Genomic DNA, 18,722 nt, shown 5'->3' with positions numbered 1-18,722 from the left:
AGATGATCAGGTCAGCCTTAAACCAACTCCTCCTGGGTCATCCTGCTCCCCTCGAAGCTCCGATCTTGTTACAGAACATGTGAAGAAGACCCGTTTCCTCCACGAACGCTCCTGCAGGGGTGTGAGCTGCGCGCTAGCCAATGGGCGCGCTTCGAATGTCCCTCGCCAGCCAATGGCGGAGGAGCTTTCCCGTGGAAGAGCAGCAGGCTAGCACGTGAACGCCAAGCTGGCTGTGTGGGAGTGACCGCGGTTCCAGTAAACGGAGAAGGTTTGCGGGGAGACTCGGAATGGGGCTGCAGCCACCCCTGACGGAGAAGACCGCCGTGCGGAGCCCCCTCTCCCCTCCTAATCCTTCTCATACAACGATAGGGGAACTGAAAAGGTGGTTGTATACAATAAAACTTTCGCAGGCCTTTACCCATCCCATTCGGGGTGTAATCCCATAGGAATGCTTGGTAAACGCGGTACCTTAGTTTTAATACTGTGTGAACATATTGCAGTGCACGAGAATTCGGAGTTTTCAAAATGTTTCAAAAATGGCAATTTAAATTCGACAGAAAACAGACGCTTTGGGTGTAGTAGTTCAGGCACCAGACTAGAAATTTATAGTCCTCACTTTTGCACAAAGTCACTTTGAGCTAGTCCCTCTCTCAGTCCTAGGAAGCAGGCAATTTTTTTCTTCTAAGAAAACTGCAAGGACTTGTCCAGGCATTCACCAGGAGAAAGGAAGGGAAGGGAAGTTATAAGTATATTTCAATATAAGGTTTGCTGTATAAATTTCTTGCTCAACCCTCTTTTTCTTTAAACTGAAACAATCCTTTGGGTGTAAAGGGTGTAAGTGCCAGGTCCTGATTAACAGGATGAATTTCATGGCTGAACGGGGTTTGAATCTGCTTGAGTTTAACTTCCAGGCTTCCAGCAGTCAGGAGCATCTCCATGGAGACTTTTTCTCTCTCAGGAATGTTTCATGTGTGGATTTCACTAAAGGTGATGCTTCTCATGTGTGAATGGCTGTCCCAGGTAGAATATCTTAGCTGCAAACAACTGTTCCTTTAAAATGTTTTCCTTTTTACTAAAACATAGTACTTACTGGCAGATGGTGTGGGGAAATCAAAGGATAATAATATGAACTACAGACAATTATTTGAGTTCAAATTCATGTTGTGCCATGAAGTTTGTTTGATTAACCTTGGGCAAATTACTGATACTCTAAGCCACTGAATGGAATTGTGATGAAATGTTAACTTGTCTTTCAATATCAACTTTCTCTACTATGGTGTTTTAATTAAAGTTTTAATTAAATGTTTCTATTCATAGCAGCTGATAGTTTGTTTTATGACCTGTTAATTAAGCTGGAGAAGGTTGACTATCTTGAAGTGCATGCATTCAAGTATCCTATGTCTGCACATACTTCCAGTTATACTCGCACACACCATGCTCATTCATTGCACAGAATAGTAACGAGCAGATCTGTGCCCTGAGGAGCTTGCAGTCACGTTGTTTGACCTGAAATGTGAAATATGAATATCTGTATAATCATGATTGACAAAAATTTGCAATAATGAATGGCATGCATTTGGAAACGAAAGAGATTAAAGAGTTGATATAGGCCTGGAATTTAAAAAAAAAAATGAAATAGTTCAGGGTAACTTCAACAGTTTCCAAGTAGTTTATCAAACTTTCTATTTGGTCACTGGGAACCCGGCCTGATATTATTTGATCTTGATCAATTAACTTTCCTATATCTTCTGATGTCCTTTTGCAGTAGGATTGATGTATATTGACAGTATGCAATGCCCTTTGGACAATGAAAGTTACAGCAGCACTTTCAGAAAATTGATGCAATCACTATGTTAGTCAAAATTTATGCTGCATGCATGTACTGGGTGATATTTTTTGGGAGGGGGTGGAGACATTCAATGAAAAGAAGTTACTGGATTTCAACACTTGCATAAACAACTGGGATTTTTTTGCTCCATTTGCATAGTATAAAGAATAGAGATATAAACAATTGTTTTATCTGTTCCAGTAGCAAAAAGCAGTTAAAAGAGCACTTCTGAGTTGAAAGGTAGCCTGAAACATATCCACCTATCCTGAATACCTTTTAAGCAATATCTTTCTGCTCCATTCCATTCTTCCACTGAAACTCAAACTCCCAAGGTTGTTTTTAGTATAGGAAAGAGTATTCTACTAAAGGTATGTATATTGCTGCATGTGACATTGTATTTTTTGTTACTTTATTCTAATCTACTTCGGGATTTTTAAAAGAATAAAATGGTATGTGATATTTTGCAATGAAAGATGTTCTTCATAACTGTCAAGAATTCAGTTTGCTTGGTCTGAAATTGAGGTCTACTAAAGCCACCCTTTTCAGTGGCTTTCTTTAATATGTGATCAGAATGTGAGAGCATAGGAGGCCTCCCAGCTGATTTGCTTTTAGCATTTCTCTGATCCTGGGGGAGCTTGTAATGATGCTGAATATGTTTACCAAAAACAACTGTTGTGAACTGAAGTATAAGCTGAAAAGGCCATCACTTCCTCCTTGCCACAGGCCATTAAATTCACTCAGATTTGTGACTATGCCTGGAGATTATAATACTTTCTTAATTTGGCTTTACTGAGCCTTACTCTTAGTTATGCTTCATAACCTCTGGGGAGGAAAAGTGTCTACCAGGGTGAAGGCACTAGATTGATAAAGGTACTATATTTCTTCTGATTTCAATTAAGGTTGGTGTTTGTTTTCATGGGAGGTCCTTAATAAGCATTTTTTAAGATACAGTATTGATCTTTAAAGTATAAAAGGATGAAATGACAGAAGATACTGTATTTTTTGGAGTATAAGATGCACGGAGTATAAGACGCACCTTAGTTTTGGGGGAGGAAAATAAGAAAAAAGCTGATTGGCAGGTGGATCGGCCTCCCAGAATACTCCCAATCAGCTGTTCCCAGAGGTGAATTTTAGCAACAGGTTCCTTGGTTGTGAGCTCTGTGCCTTGCTTTTTTTTTTTTTTTTTTTTGCTTTTTTTTTCTGCCTCTGAAAGCCTCCGAAACAGAGCTTCAGAAAAAAAGCCTCTGAAGCTGTTTGGGGGCTTCTTTTCTGAAGCTTCTTTTCTGATGCTTTTTTCAGCCTAGCTGAAACCTTCTTTGAGAAGCTGGGTGGGGCTACATTCGGAGTATAAGACACACCCAGATTTTCACTCTCTTTTTGGGAGGGAACGGTGCATCTTATACTCCGAAAAATACGGTAACTAGTATAACGTAATAGCTGAGATAGTTTTTGTGTTAGAAGGCTATATATTGATTAGGTGACTGTAGGCTTTCTCAATTTCATCCTGCATAAAGGGAATGATAATACAATTTGTCTTAGCAGGTTACTGTAAAAAGTACTGAAAGTAATATATACAAATATTGAACTTTCTGCTATATTTGTGCTACACAAATGTGTGATTTATATTGAACTTTCTGCTATATCCTATATGAATACGTATCATTTAACTATTGCCTTTCTACCCATTGGGTACATTTAATTGCTTAAGAAGCCTGCCAGGAAAAAAAATGCAATTCTGTGGAATAGCATATTTTTCCACTAACGGTTATCATTATTTGGTAGTTGCTAACCATTTCTTTTTCCTTTTATCCATTTTTTTTCCTTTAAATGGCAAGGAGTAAGAAGACTCAAAACTGCATATTTTCCACTGACTGCTGTTTCTTTTAAGGGCAGGAGATGAGGCTTTCACATGCCAATAATGCTGATCGGCCTTCTTTTTTCTCCCAGTTGCCCATGCCCTTCATACCCTTCAAACAGCTATTCTGAGCATTTGTGAACTTACACAAATCACAATTTCAAAAAATGCCACCTGTACCAATCTGCTTTGTACTTTATCTCCAGGTTATTGGTCAGAGAAAAAGGAATTTCTTCTGTCTACGTGTAGATCTCTGTTGGAAACTCCACCCAGAGTTACCTTATGGTAAGACAGGCAGACACTAAATTTAATAAATAAATAAATGAATGAATAAGTAAACAAACACACACACACACACACACACACACGTTATTTCAAGATGCAGGAATATCAATATTATGATAAATTCAGCAAGATGTATGAAATACAGAATTTTTTTAAGAGAATGTTTGATTATGTCTATCAAGTCTTTTTCATAGCAACCAGGTAGCTAAATTTACGAATGTGGGTACAGGTATATAATACACCTACATGCTTACAATTGTCTGTTCAAAAGAAAAAATAGTAGATGATTCCAATTCTGTCAAAGGTTTTTTACTTTGTATATGAAATACTGTTCATACTGTATTTAATGGATGTGTTTTCTCCTACTGCTGCTTACTGTATTGGCTTTTCCAAAATTAAAGTTCATTCACTCGGACATGCTCAAAAAAATTTCATCACCACTAGTCAGTTTAGATGGATATAAAACTTAAAGTATTGTTGAGATGTGGAGAGGATTAATAAAAAGTTGAATCTTAATGTCAAAGCCTTAAGATAGTCTTCCTCTTTTAGTTTTGCTTTTCTGAATTCTCAATATACTAGGTGTATGTCCTGTCATTTTTGGGCCTAACTCTAAATCTCTACAAAAAGCTTTTGAAATTGCTTCATCATAAACAAGCATCAACTTTTGAAAACTGGCAGCTATTTAAAGAGTGACCAGATTAAACAAGTACAAATTATCTCCAAGTCACTGGACATGACCAAAGAATAAATTTACATTGTTTGGTGTTTTTCTTCTCAAGGTCTGTCCTAAATTGGAATCTTTATAGAGGCCGATGAGTTAATTTTAAAACAAGACTTGCATAATATGAGACTGGCTTTTAAACATACTTTATTTGGTTCAGGTAATGACTTGGCTTGCTTGCCAAAAAGTCTGTAGTGATGTTTAACAAACTTTGTTGGCCAAGTGGCATTGCAATAACCAAACCCTGGGTCTTCAATAGATAAGCATAGGAAACAATATTCAGCTTCTGGAAGCTGCTGGTAAAAAGCTGCTGGTAAAATTGGATAGCAGCAGATAGCAAATTTTCAAACAGTTACTTCCCAAGAACAAAATCAGTGAACACTAAGCCATCTAAGACAGAGCTGTCAAACTCCCAGCCTGCGGGTCAGATGCATCATGCACTGGCCACACCCATGTCTTGTTTAGCGAAAGGGGGGGGGGAAATCCCGATACGTCATGTGACATTGCCATGACGACATGAGTTTGATCTAAGGCTTTAAAAGTTCAAACCAAGTATACTTCATTTGTTTTATTTGATTTTTTTATATGTTATTATTTAAAATACGTTTTCTCAAGACAGTCAAAAAACATTTAACATGTTTTTAAGTTTTAAGTTATGTCTATTTTGTTAAGAACTTAACTAAATGAACATAATGAATAGAAATAAAATTACTCTCAAAGTTGCATAAAAAATAATGCTAAAATATTAAGTAGATGGAGAAAATAAAAACGTGTTTGGTGCTGGATAGACCCTGGAGTAGGTGGAGGTGTTCTAAAGCTGGAGTACTACAGCTAAAAGCTCCATGGTCTGTAATTACTGTAGCTCAGTATGAGGAGTGGCTAAGGATCAAAGCTCAGAAGAAGTTGTTAGATTCCATGAAGGAATTTGCCATGGATGTTTTAATGAGTCATAGACAGGTGTTTTATTTACTTTTGCAAGCATGCTTAAGCAACTCTGAAGCATTATACAGATGAGTTCCTTCAATTTTTTGTCATCCCAAGTATCAAACTCTTGGTAAACATTTATGAAGGTTCTTATGAAGACTTTGGATTTGTTGAAAGCAATAAGAAATTAGATTACTGTATAGCAATCTTGACAACTAGATGCTTCCACTTTTAGAATCCAATTTATCTTTGAGTTGCTAGGATAGTGGTTTATTTGGCCACTTTTAGTGTCCAATTAGGAATTAGCCCTCCATTTCCCCAATACAGGAAGAATTTGTGGCCATCTGGATTTTTGCTTTGTTTTCCAAACTGCTTTAATTTTTAAGTACTGAGATTAATATAATAATAATATAATATAACATAATATAAATATATAATATAAAAATATGAAGTATTTAATAGATTACATAATTAGGGCCACACTCTTTTTTTCAAAAATAATCTTTATTAGGAGATTTTATGTTAATAATACATTCCAGGAAAAGTATATAATAAAGTGTAAAAAAGAACAAAAGAAAAATAAGACATAGAAAACAAATAGAAAATTAAAAAAGGAAAGCATACATAAAGAAATATCTTTCAATATCCATCTTGGCAATTATAAAAACAATATTAATTAAACCACTCCCTCCAATTTCCTAGGGCATACTACATATCAATAGTGCAAATCTTGTACCTGATGAGGAAGTAGGGTGGGATGATTTGTGTGTATGCAGTGTCACAGCTCTAGTAATTTATGGTATACTCAAACATAACCACATCTATCTGGTCAGTCGAGAAGCAATAAAGTGTCATAGAGGAACTTGAATCTAAAGCACATTTTACAAAAGTAAACATTTAGAGCAGACTCTTTTCTGAAGCAAGTTGAATGCAGTTGATACGGCAACTGAACAAGTAAATCAATAGACTTTTCATTCTGTATGGGTTGATCTTACGTTTATTGACCCTTGTAAAGTTCATTATTGTGGCTCAACACTGATTAACAAAAAGAATTGCATGTCATCAGTGTACTGATAGAGCATTACTCTAAATTTCTTATTTGATCTCACTTTGGTTGCTTCATACAGATATTTAAAAAGAAAAGATAAAATCCCCAGGAACCACATAGTACAAATATGGGTTGAGCAGGAATTTTCCCTGGCACTGTCTTCTGAAGATAGCTATCCAAGAATAAGAGAAAATTTCAAAAATGTTCTATCCATTTATAATTTAGATTCTTTAGGTTTCTATGATTCTGAAAATGATACTGATACTGAAAACTGCTGAGAGGTCCAAGAGAATCAATAGCATTACTGTTCTCTTAACATTTGTCCAGACAAAGATAATTCCATGGGCAAGCAGAGCAGGTTCAGTGTCAAAATTAGGTCTAAAACAGGATTGAAATAAATTTAGAAAAAACACTTTGAATGATACGAATATCTAGATATCCTATGTTTCAGAGGAAATTGAATATTGAGAAATAGTTATAACTGGCTTTTTTAGGTCCATTTTTTCCTAATCATAGATTCAGTATCACCAGTGGGAAACATTGTCTTCTCGAAAGGACAAATTTAGAATTCCAGGATGAGCATCTTGTTACTAGATTCAATAAATCTCATTTGACCATGTAGATCAAGCAAGCATCTAGTCAATATTTTGATACTAAAAACCGAAAATACCCCTCCCCCCACATTGTAACGATAGTGTATCCGGCACAACTAGTTGCTGAATTTATCAGAACTATGGAATCAAAGCCCATAAATGATAAATGTGATGATGTTCTCAAAATGTGTTGTCATTTTGTCTCAGCAAGCTTTTGAGAATTTTATTGGATCTCCCAGCAGGAAAAACTTGAGTTCCCAAAACATTCAGAAAAGTTGTACTGGAATACATTGAAAGAAAACTCTGGCAAGTGTTTCTTACCTCCATCCATATACTAAGGAGGTTTAATAATGAATTTTAATGTTTAATTAGTTTTGAAATACTTCTCTTGCAGTTGAGCTCCACATCTTCCTATATTCTTTACTGTCAGTTTGGGATAATAATAAACAACTTGTATGCCCCCTGATGCTCAATGATTCTGGAATAATTCCCAACCATAAAATAATTACCATAAAATTAATTATCATAAAATCACTCTGAACAGATCTGAGAAGGGGAAGTGCATTATCTTACTGGATAATTGTTTCTATTGTCAATCTGATCTTACTGTTAGAAGTTATTTCTAACATTAAGTCAGAATCTTAGTTCCTGAAACCTAAATCTGACTGGCTTTAATAATTGTTTAGCACACTGAGGACGCAGCAGATCATGGCCTGTTTTTGACAGGATCCCAGCAATTATTTCTACAGGAGTACAAGGAAGCAAGGGTTTTTAAAGTCCCCATTATTCCCTATACTCAAAATATTTTGCATGCCATTAGCATATAGGCCACTTAAAATGATCAAACATTTCAAGTGAGTTCATTTGATTCCAAACTCAGAACAAAGCTAATTTATTTGGTTGGTTTAGTGCATACCACTAGAAAGTATCCAGTACAGTGTCAACCAAATAATAAATTGACCTATTAAATCTATGTTTAGAATTTGAAGGAATGGGAGACACATTTAAGAATATTGAAAATAAAAAATAATGAGCAAACTTTGTAATTTGCTAGAATATTTTTGGTAGCAAGGAAGTTATGAAGAAATTGTTTTTCAGGCTGAATTAGGACAAACTGACTCCCATATACCTTATGTTGTAACAATGCATGCTGGGACAAGGAACCTTAGATGTGTAATACTGTGTGCTGACTTTTACTTATTTATAATAAATTGTTTTCCAATGACTTGTAAAATTCTGCCAGAGAGAATTGTGGATAAATTCTTTCTTGACATGCAAAGCCTCCTTAATTATTCACTCTATGACATACAATCTGATATATGAAGTGATTCCCCAGGTTATTTGGGATGAGCCATTATAATTGAGACAGATGAATTGTGCTTTAGGAACATTTGCAGAAGTGAGGAAAAGAAAAACACTGCTATCTTTTTATCAAGATCTACTAGTACCACTGAAATGGATTTGGTGAATCAGAACTCTTCAAGTCACATCCCTATTTTCCTTACAGCTAAGGTCTTCTGGTCAGATGAGAACCATTTAATGAAAAAGGACACTCTGAACAGTTAAGATGGCAACATGTGCTCCTAATGTTACCAGAACATGAATGACCCCCTCATTGAGTCCAGGATCTCTTTTAAAGCCTCTGTGGTAACTCTGAAGAATGCTCTGGCACTATGGGAAATGGTTGGTAGTTGAATTGCTAGCAGGCCAACTTACTATGATTTAATTACAGGCATCTTTTTGAAAAGGAGGTAGGTGGGGCATAGAAGAGAGGTGACTTTGAATGATATTGGAGAAGTTCCCTCAACTCTCTTGTATGTCTCCTCAAATTCTCATGCCTTTTTCAGACTCTGAGCTGGGAAAAAGAAATGAATTCGCTTCTGAATAGACAGGACTTTGATCTGCTAAAAAGTAGCCAGGAAATAACAGGCTTGAAGAGGAAAAGAAGGTCAAATTGCCCAAGTGGTCCAGCAGAGAAGCAATCAAGTCGGCAGATGCTCCTCTGGATCATTCCTGCTTGGTGACCTCTCCTCGGGCCACAAGTCTCTTTCCCTGTAGGGCTATACAGCCTTTGGTATGGTACTACAAAGTCTGTTCAGAGTAAATGTGGTCCTCTTGATTATCAAGAAACGAGAGGAAAGGAGAAAATCAAGTCCCTGACTCATTCTCCCTGGCTCAGGTCTTTTTCATTGCTCACTTCTTGCAGATTATCTTCAAAAGGTGTCCATTTTCCTGGTTTGTGGGCATCAGGGTGGAAGACCATCCTGTTCTACCTGCAGGACTTCTCTTAAATCTTAAGCAAGAACTCCTCCTAAACCTCAGATATGGTATGGCACCCTAAATGGGTCATGAAAGCCTGCATTGGCATCCAGAACACACTCCCAAGACCATTTCTTGTCCACAAGGACCTATCCCAGCCCTTAGACTCGGTAAGCTTTTTGAAGGCTGCACAGCTTTCCAAAGGGTCAGGGAGTTTTGTGTAGGAAACATTTGCTGGAGAAGCTGGGTCCAAAAGAGACAGCAAAGGCAGCAAGAGACTTCTGTTTTGGCCATGGCATCTGGGTGCAAAAGGGAAAGGTCTGTGCAGGGAATTGGGAGGCAAAGGCAGCTGAGTGAACACATTTCCTGGGGTTTGTCCTGCCCTTCAGGACAGTGAGAGATTGAATTAGAATCAGAATAGAACTGGAAGGGACCTTGGAGGTCTTCTGGTCCAGCTTGAACTGATTGAATTTCTCCTTCAATTGGTATCTCCTTGCTAGAAATTTGTCTCCCCTACACAACTCAGCTAAAGGTATAAAATTTAAGGTTATAAGTTTAAGTTTTACAAAAAAACTTTGCAAAGTTTTACAAACTTTACAAAAAAATTGTTGTTGCTGTTGTTTCTCCTTGATATGCTGAAGTACAGATATAGTAACCTGTTCCAACTTAAATAAAAATCAGGTGAAAGACAGAGTTAGGAATGGTTAATCCTTAACCCCAGACTGTCTGTTGCCTATCAAACTCAGGCACCAGAGTGGTATGGGGATACAAAGAGTTTAGTCCCTGAATTTGAGGGAGAAAACATTATTCCTTTGCAGAGTGGAATCTGCATAGGGAGAGAGTCGTTGGAATGTACTAACTCCTAACATGTTTAGGGGTATTCCCACACCAACCTCAGCGTTTCTTCCCCAAAGGACATGGCAATCAGTCTCAGTCATCCAGATAGAATTGTCTGGAAGTTGACTCATGGCAACTGGAGTTATTTTCTTGTTCGTTTGAGATGTTTTCATCAAAACACAGTTGTTGATGAAACCCTGAGATGGATGCAGGAATTCTCCTATTTTTTTTTTTAGGAATTGTTACATTCTAACGACTCTGCTTAATCAGACTCTCCTAACCAACTTGTTCAGGCTGAGGAAGCTGCTTGGATGAATGGACAGCGGAACATCTCAAACCAACCAGAAAATAAACCCAGTTGCCATGACTCAACTTACAGATCTGATTTCCCACACTTCTAAAAGAGGCACAGATGCCCTGCTAAATATGACCCTTATTAAAGAAGCTAATAATGAAGCTTAAAATTACAGGTAAATCAAGATTTAAGGTAGAGTTGAAAACTGAGCTGCATACAATAAATGTAGATTTCTAGCCTCAGTTGCAATGTAGAAGCTCATCCTGAGTTCATTCCTCAAATGAGCTCTCAAGCAGGATTTATTAGTTTCAAACATATATTGTAAATGTCTCTTATCACATTGGGAAAGCTGTCTTTTATTTTTATTTTTTGTTATGCTTCTTTTGAAAAGAGGCAGACAGGCCAGAGCAGGCAAAGGGCCAGATGTAGCTGGTTTTGAGTTATGAAGAGAGGATGGCAGCTTTTGTCATGACAGCCCCACTCCTGCCATTGCTCTGGACCTATGATGTATGACTGGTGGCTCTCGGGCTTTCTATAGGACCAATAGGACCTCCAGGCTGGCTGCATATGGGGAGGTCAATTTGAATGACACTGAAGAAATTGCTCCCCTCTTGCACACACCCATATTCAGTTGTCAATTTTGGATTTTAAACCCTCATTCTGGTAGGGAAAAAAAATGAAAGTTTCCCTGGTTTTTTGTGCTACATGTGATTGTGCCTTTACATTGTTAAATGAACAGACAATTTCCCATATGAAAGACAGAGGTCATAGGCAACCAAGAGAATAGACCCCTGGACTGCTCACCCACTCTACCCATGAGACAACCACCATCTTTGGGTAGATGTGAACGTGACCATGGTGAAAAACCAGTTACTTAGGGAACGCGGTTGTATGCCTGCTTACAAAATCAGCCAGTGCCCTCTCCTACTGGCCTGGCTTGGTAGCATATAGAAACCCCTTCTGGTTTCTCCTGTGGCCTCTCATTCTACCACCACTTTCCCTGTAGTCTATCTGGTCTCTGCTATGGCATTAAGAAGGCTGTGACTATGACTATGATTATGTCGGACAGATGGGGAGGAAGCTAACCATCAGATTGCAAGAACACACACAAGTAGTCAGATGAGGAGACCCAAACTCATTGGGTTGCTTGACCTTGCAATCAATAAGGATATACATTGAGGTGTAGGAGCTACTAAGATTGTTGGACAGGCAGGTACAAAAAGCCAGAGAAGTGATTGAAACCTGGAAAATGGGCCCCTTGTCAGTACATAGGACTGCTGATTTACCATCAGCTTATCAAGTACTTAGGAGGTGAGGGCTTGGTAGCACAAGAAAACAACAGCCAACTTCTTAATAGTCATCCATCAACACCCCAATCAATGACTAAAAAGCCACACACAACCAGACACCATATAAATACCACACATAGAATAGCCCAAGGCACACACACTGCTAGAGGGATGTTCCTGAGGATGGGCTCCAGCACAAGTCCGAAAGCTTGGAAAACTAAACCTCTGATCCTGGTGACTGACCCAGATTGGATCCTGCAATATTATCATGGGACATGTATATTCACCTTCATTCGTTAAGAAGGCTATTAAGGGTAAGTGTGGCCCTCTCAGCTGCCAAGAACCAGAAGGGAGGGGAGAAAGGGCCCCAATTCCCTCTCCTTCACTCAGGTCTTTTTCTCTGTCCCCCTCTCCTCACAGAACATCTTTGAAAGGTGTCCAGGTTCTTGTTTTGTAGGCACCAGGGAGAAGACCTTCCTGTGCCACCTGACAGATACCAAAGCTTTCTAAACCTCAAGCAAGGAGCCATGACATGCCACAAGAGTCTGCAAGAGCCTCTACTGCCCCAAAACCCCTTCAGGGAAAAAAAGACAAGACTGGCTAGTCTTGGAAGAGGGAAGATAAACTAGCTGGATGTTCTTCCACATCTCACCTTTTCCCTCCTGTCAGGACCCAAGAACACAGGAGTGAGTTGCACATCAAGCTCTCGTGATGGGGACAGTCCTGCCATTTCAAGGTAAGGAAGAGTTGGAAAAATGGAAGTTGTACCTCAAATAATTTTGGGTGGAGAGTGGGGGAGAAATTCTCACTAGGGAGCCTGACAAACCTAGCAAACCCTTTGCAATCCTGGGAAGACTTTTATGGTTTTGGAGGGCAAGGTAACATTTGCAGAGCCTTTCCAAGCAATCCTACTTAACTTGTGTAATTCTTCCTGGCACAATTAAGGGGCAGCTGCTCTAAACCTCTTCCTGTTGCTTCTCCCTCCCCTGGGTTAAAAGTCTTCTCCCCCAAGGTCCGCTTCTACCTTCTCCCATTTCCCCCAAATTGTTTAGACAGCCCATCCCCCTGGTATAGAAAGGGTGTCTGAGGGAAGGGATCAGCATCTCCTCCTACTCCAGTCTCAATGCCTGACTTCTCCCCTGTCCCCAGTGCAAGATTCCAGATGGATGGATGGTTAAGTAGACACCAATTGTCAGGCCACAGCTGATACAAGGACACCCAGTGAAGAAATGGTGATTGGGAAAGTTACTATGCATCCATCTTTTTATGAGCCCCTCAAGGAGAAAGGATTATCTTCCAAATAGAAGAAGAGTCTTTCCAGAAATATTGCCAAGTGCCCAACCTTGAACACAGATGATTTGGAGAACAGTGGGTGATTATTTTGGAAGCAACACTCTCTTAACCTAAGGTTTCTGAATGCACTTTTCTTAAGGGGCTGAACTTTGCACCATCATTTTGGTATGCAGAGAACATTGGATTTATACCTTGAAACAAACAGTTATCATTTTTAATGTTCAATAAAAGTCCAGGGTACCACCAAGACCCACAACCTGGAAGATTCAACAAGATAATTGCTCCCAAGACGGATTCTTAAGACCCCGGGAAAACAGTTGCATCACCATCCTGAAGAAAAAAAGGCTACGAGAATCATCTAATATATAACTAATTGAAATGGGTACTCTATCCCTGGACAGGAAGGCTTTCTCTTTTCTCCTTAATCAGTGGGATGGGGGCCCATTTAGGCCAAAGGGGGCTAGACGATGAAGGCACCTGGACATGGAGTGCATGCTTAAAGTTCAATAAAGTAAGTACCTAACTTAAAATGACAGCACAAAAGAAAAAGTGGGGGTTGGCAAAAGGGAAACAAGAAACTTCCCATCCTAGCCATTTGAAAGGACTGAGTGGGGGCCAAAGCCTGCTGGAACCACCTTCTCAGGGAAATTCACCTCCTTTCCTTTTCTTTCTCTGAAAAAGAAAGAATGGCTCAGGGTTAGGATTAGGGTTAGATTACCTACATGCCCACTCTTGAAAGAGGGCCCATGGCTAGTTTTGATCTTTGGCTCCTTCAATCTCTTCCTCAGTGATGACAAACCAGAGAAAAAGAGGCTGGGGTCTACATGATTTGGGAGAGCAAAGTATCCTTGCTACTCCCTTTTCCTCTAAAAGTGTCACAAAGGCAAATCGAGGACAGTTGTATCTGCCAATTAGTGCAATTTTCTTTCCAATCCAATTGCCAGATGTCCCTGACCTTGATTTGTCTGCCTCAATCAATGTGGCCAGCCCTTGTTTGACAATCTGAAAGTGAAAATTGTATATCATCTTATTTTTCCAAGCAGGGATTAGCCCCCTTTAGAATAGAATAGAATAAAACTTTATTATGGTCATCGACCAGCAATAGACAAACAATAAATTAAAAATAATTCTAACATTATTCGTGAATAATAACATCTCTGTGATAAAATACATGATCTCAAACCTAATTTACATGCGTGTAAGTATGTGGGTAAATGTATTGTTATAGATCTCAAAAAATTGGCACCAGTTGATATTATAATTTGGTAACCAATTTTTTTCTTGTGGACATTGCAGCGACGCAGAATTTTGCCACTGCACACGTGGTAGCTGGATTAGAGTCTTGGAGGAGAACACCTACGTAAAAGTCATCTGTCCTCCCTGGCAATCTCTCTAATAAGAGGAGAATGTATATTGACCTACATATTCTGTATAACTCACAGTACAATAAAACATGTGAGATATCTTCGACTTCTCCCTTTCCACATATGCATACCCTTCTGCTATTGGTGTTCTCTTGTACCTACCCTGGAGAAGTGCTGAGGGAAGAATATTAAATCTGGCTCTGAAGAAAACTATTCTTTGTTTTGGGAAGATCAGATCATTTAGATATCCTGCTGATTCCCACACACCCTGCTTGATTCTGTCCCTACGGTGGAGAGGCAACCTATTTAGTTCTTGGAACTCCATGTCCTTCATTCTATCAATTACCGCTTGCTTTGCTTTGTCAAAGCCGAGGGATATTAAGAATACTGATAAGAGCCCAGCTTGTGATCTATCGCCTGTTTCCAGGGGTATTAGCCCTCTTTAGTCTGTATTCAGATGACAAAACTTCGGGTTGTAATTTAAAGAATCAAGAAATCATGCCTTTGGACAAGCCCAGCAGCCTAAAGGATGTGAAGTGGGAAATGAGTCCTTATCCATTAACACAGATAGCACCTGTGTTGAAGAAGTGGCATTTTCCCCAAGAGGAAAGGTAGAGGCCTTCACAGGTTGATGAATTTGAAATGAAGGGGACTCATGAAGTGATTTTTCTCCCTTCTGCTGGTCCAAATATCTCTAACCTTAAATTATATCCAAATGTGTTTAAGAAAATGAGGTTTTAATTGAGCCCAGAGTTCTTAAAGGTTCTAATGTGCCTAAGACCTAAATTTCTGTTCTTTGTCTCCCAACCACTATACTTATAAGTTAGCTGGAAGCACCATCAAATCCCATGGTCTCCTCTTGAGCTTTAAGTAAGTGATTGTGCCACCTCTCCCAAAGAACAGTCCTGGGCCAGGCTTGTTGCCAGGTCACTGGTCTACACCGCAATGCTATCTCTGCTCTCTTGAAGATATCTTAGTTTGCCATAGTCCTCACTTGGAAGCCTGAGTGGAAGTGGCTTTGAATAACGTCAGAGAGACAAACTTGCCCCTATTGCACTTCCCCCAAAGTCTGTTTTCACTTTTGTGCCCCAGCCCTCACCCCCCCCCCCCCCGCTTTCCAGGAATAAGAGTAGGCAGGAGTTAGACTTAGACTTACTAAAGTGGGGTAGGAGATAAGCTGTGCTGGCCCAAAGGGGAAGTAAAAATCACATTACCCAAGAGAAGCAAGTTGCTATGTGGTTTGTGTCACATGTGATTGGGCTTTTGAATTGCTCATGAACTGTGATGAATGGTGCCTGTGAAGGGTGAGGTGGTGTCATGGACTACAATGAAGCAGCAGTTTTCCAGGAGGGAGGGGAATTCCAAGGATGGGCAAGGCGAGGCACCGTAGCCTGGAGCTGGATCAGAGATAAAGGAAGAGAGTTAGGATATCCACTCCCTAGAATATTCTGGGGTACATCTGTCAGAGTAAGAGTTAGTTTAGCCTGGCAAGATTCTGCCTATTAGGTGTGAACAAAAGAATTGGACTTCGGTTGGATTGTTCTGTATACTTCTTGGTCTGGGCCTGACAAGAATGGACAGCTTCCCATACAAAAAGCAGAGGACTCAGGGCACTAAAAGAGTGACCACCAGGCTGCCCAGCCCATCCTGGTCCCAAGAGAATGGTTATTACTGTGCAAGTTCAAAAAGTGGCCATTGAGGATATTTCCCCAGTTGCTGAGGGAATTAGGTTTTGAACCCACCTAAAGAGCTGTCATCTTTGTATACGCTCAAAAAGTGGCTAGCGGGGATACTGATATCTCCCCAATTGCTGAAGGTAAAGTACTCTGGCCCTACCTATAAAGACCTGTGTCTATGGGTAACATCACGGAATATCGTTCAGTGCTGCAATCCAGGTACTAAAACCATCTCCCAAACCCAGGCATGGCGGGTCTTGCGGGGGGGTAGCAGCTCTTGCAGATTCTCACTCCATGGGGACCACTTCTTATCCACAAACTGCTTGCAGCAGGGAAAAAGAATGATAAGCTGATTGGCTTGTCTTGGAAAAGGGACACAAGTTCATATACCACCTTTTTCTAGTGAGGAACAGGAGGCAAGAGTGAGTTGAACAGGAGAGAGAACAGCTCTTCTACCTCAAAGGTAAACAAGTTTTGGCAACAAGGCCAGTGGGAATTCATGCCTCAACTCTGGGCGCAGGTGTGAGTGTGTGAAGAAAATCTCACCTGAGAAACCCAACTAGGCTGACAACCTCAAGAACAAAAGCCCCTTGGATTCCTGGAAAGACATTTACAGCTCAACATTGAAGAGCCTTTCCAGGCAATCCTCCCATCTCCTACTCCAGTCTGTCTGACCTCTCCCCTGGTGCAAGATTCCAAGTGGGTGGTTTGTTAACTAACTGTTGTCAGGCCATGGCTGGTGGAAGGACATCCAGTGGTGAAATGGTGATGGAGGAAGGGGCTGAGAACCCCTTGGTGCTGGAGGCTTGGTTCCTTGAAGTCCTGCTCTGCCTGGTAGAGACCAAAGGCACCAGGCCACAAAATACAAAGGGGACCATTTTATTTCTGGAGTATGTAGTAACACTGGGATGGAAAAGCTTCCTTCTCCTTCTTAAATTTCTAAGTTCCTCCGCTTTTTTCTTTCTCATTTCCAAGCAACAATCTGAATAAATTGACTTTTTTGTTTGTGCACTTTATTTTTACTTCTCTTAATAACTTTGTCTTGGGTTCTGGTACTAGGAATGCCTTCTCACTGGAAATTTTGTTTTACAACTATGCTGTAGCACAATAATGGTCAGCAAAATGCCTTCTATAAGAAAGAAACATGTTTCTATATTCAGTTCTGCAGTTGGCATTGCTGGTTCCAACTAGCCTCTCCTGGGAAGGTCCCCTGATCACTGGCAGAACTTGGTTGTCTCAAAGTTGTAGGCAATATTCTGATAGCTAGCTAGCTAGTTTCTTAAAGCAATAACAGGAGGATAGAAGCATGGGAAACAGATCTACAGATAAAAGCAAGAAACAGCATCATTAGTAGTAATTTTATTTTTCATACAACTGTAATTATGCCACAGAAAAGATGCTGGCACAAAACAAGTGGCATCTATCACCTGATTTCAGAAACAGTACTATAAAACAGCTTCGGTAAATGTTGGCGTGGCACCTATTCTTTTTGTCTTTGATACTTAGAAATTATACTAACACCACATAGACAGGAATTGCAGGCCTCTCTTGTACACTTATCCTACTTTAGGCTTCCCCCCCCCCAGTGAGAACATGTGCTGCACTTCTGTAAAGGGGGTAATCTTTTTCCACTACATGGGATTCCTTACCACCCGTTTTACTCCCAGCTCCTGTGCTCAGTTTCAGCTCTCTTTTCTTTCTGGATCCAGGGAGATAGAGCGTATGCCAACAGTCTTGTCTTCTCCACCTTTTATAGGTTTAGATTTTCTTGTAATGCTTCCAAAGTCCTTGTATTTGAAGATGCATTACACAATATCCAATTTTATCATATCACCATAACTGCAGTTACCAAGAAAGACTTTAAAGAGGTAAGTTCACTATTACATCATCATAGCCATGGAATTATTGAAATAAAAGTCTGTTTATTTTCATGTTTCATAATCAACTTTCCTTTTTCCATCTCTCATTTGCAAGCCATTTTATTTTACTTTTATGGAGAAAGAATGAAAAGTTGTTGTCACTTCACAGCCCAGTACAGTGAGGAGTAGGAACTATGGGCTCAAAAGATACTCAGTTATTAGCTATCCTGCTGACAGCAAGAGTGAATAGTGGCTGGCATTCTCCACACGCCCCAGCTTAGAAAAATATACGGTAGACAGGCTGTAGATTGTTGTGCTATAAATAGCTGTATAGAATTGAAAAAGTAAAGGCATTTAAATGTGTACAGCAGGCTAAAGACTGGAGAAACAGATAGGCAGGTGGTCTAAAGAGCTTCTAAGGATCAAACCAGATGCTGATGTTAAACTGCTGCCTGTCTGTCAATGAAATGGCAGAAAGGTATGCTGGCATAGATAGTACTGTCCACATTGCCGATCTATATTCTGCTAAGAGAACATATTCTGATATTCTTATTTTGTGCAGTATAATTTAAGGAAAGCAATTAGTGAATTCCCTT

The 18,722-nt window shown here is 39.7% G+C and overlaps 1 protein-coding gene and 1 long non-coding RNA gene across 2 annotated transcripts in view; one reads left to right on the top strand and one right to left on the bottom strand.

Annotated features, from left to right (window-relative positions):
• Positions 1–22, bottom strand: part of PPP1R3B (protein phosphatase 1 regulatory subunit 3B) — a 16,640-nt gene extending 16,618 nt beyond the window's left edge. The window contains exon 1 of the mRNA XM_070935398.1: positions 1–22. This exon is cut by the window's left edge and continues 130 nt beyond it. The gene's annotated coding sequence lies outside the window, so the exon portion shown is untranslated.
• An 11,185-nt stretch (positions 23–11,207) lies between these two features.
• Positions 11,208–14,692, top strand: LOC139311066 (uncharacterized). The gene is made up of 3 exons (XR_011599917.1): positions 11,208–12,670; positions 13,084–13,738; positions 14,524–14,692. It is a non-coding gene; the product is annotated as an uncharacterized lncRNA (long non-coding RNA).
• Positions 14,693–18,722: the final 4,030 nt, after the last annotated feature.

Source organism: Pituophis catenifer, unplaced genomic scaffold (genome assembly GCF_029215685.1).
Source record: "Pituophis catenifer annectens isolate HBS135680 unplaced genomic scaffold, rPitCat1.0.hap2 SCAF_2, whole genome shotgun sequence".
In the NCBI taxonomy this organism is placed as follows: domain Eukaryota; kingdom Metazoa; phylum Chordata; class Lepidosauria; order Squamata; family Colubridae; genus Pituophis; species Pituophis catenifer.
This window is presented reverse-complemented; position numbering and strand designations above follow the sequence as displayed.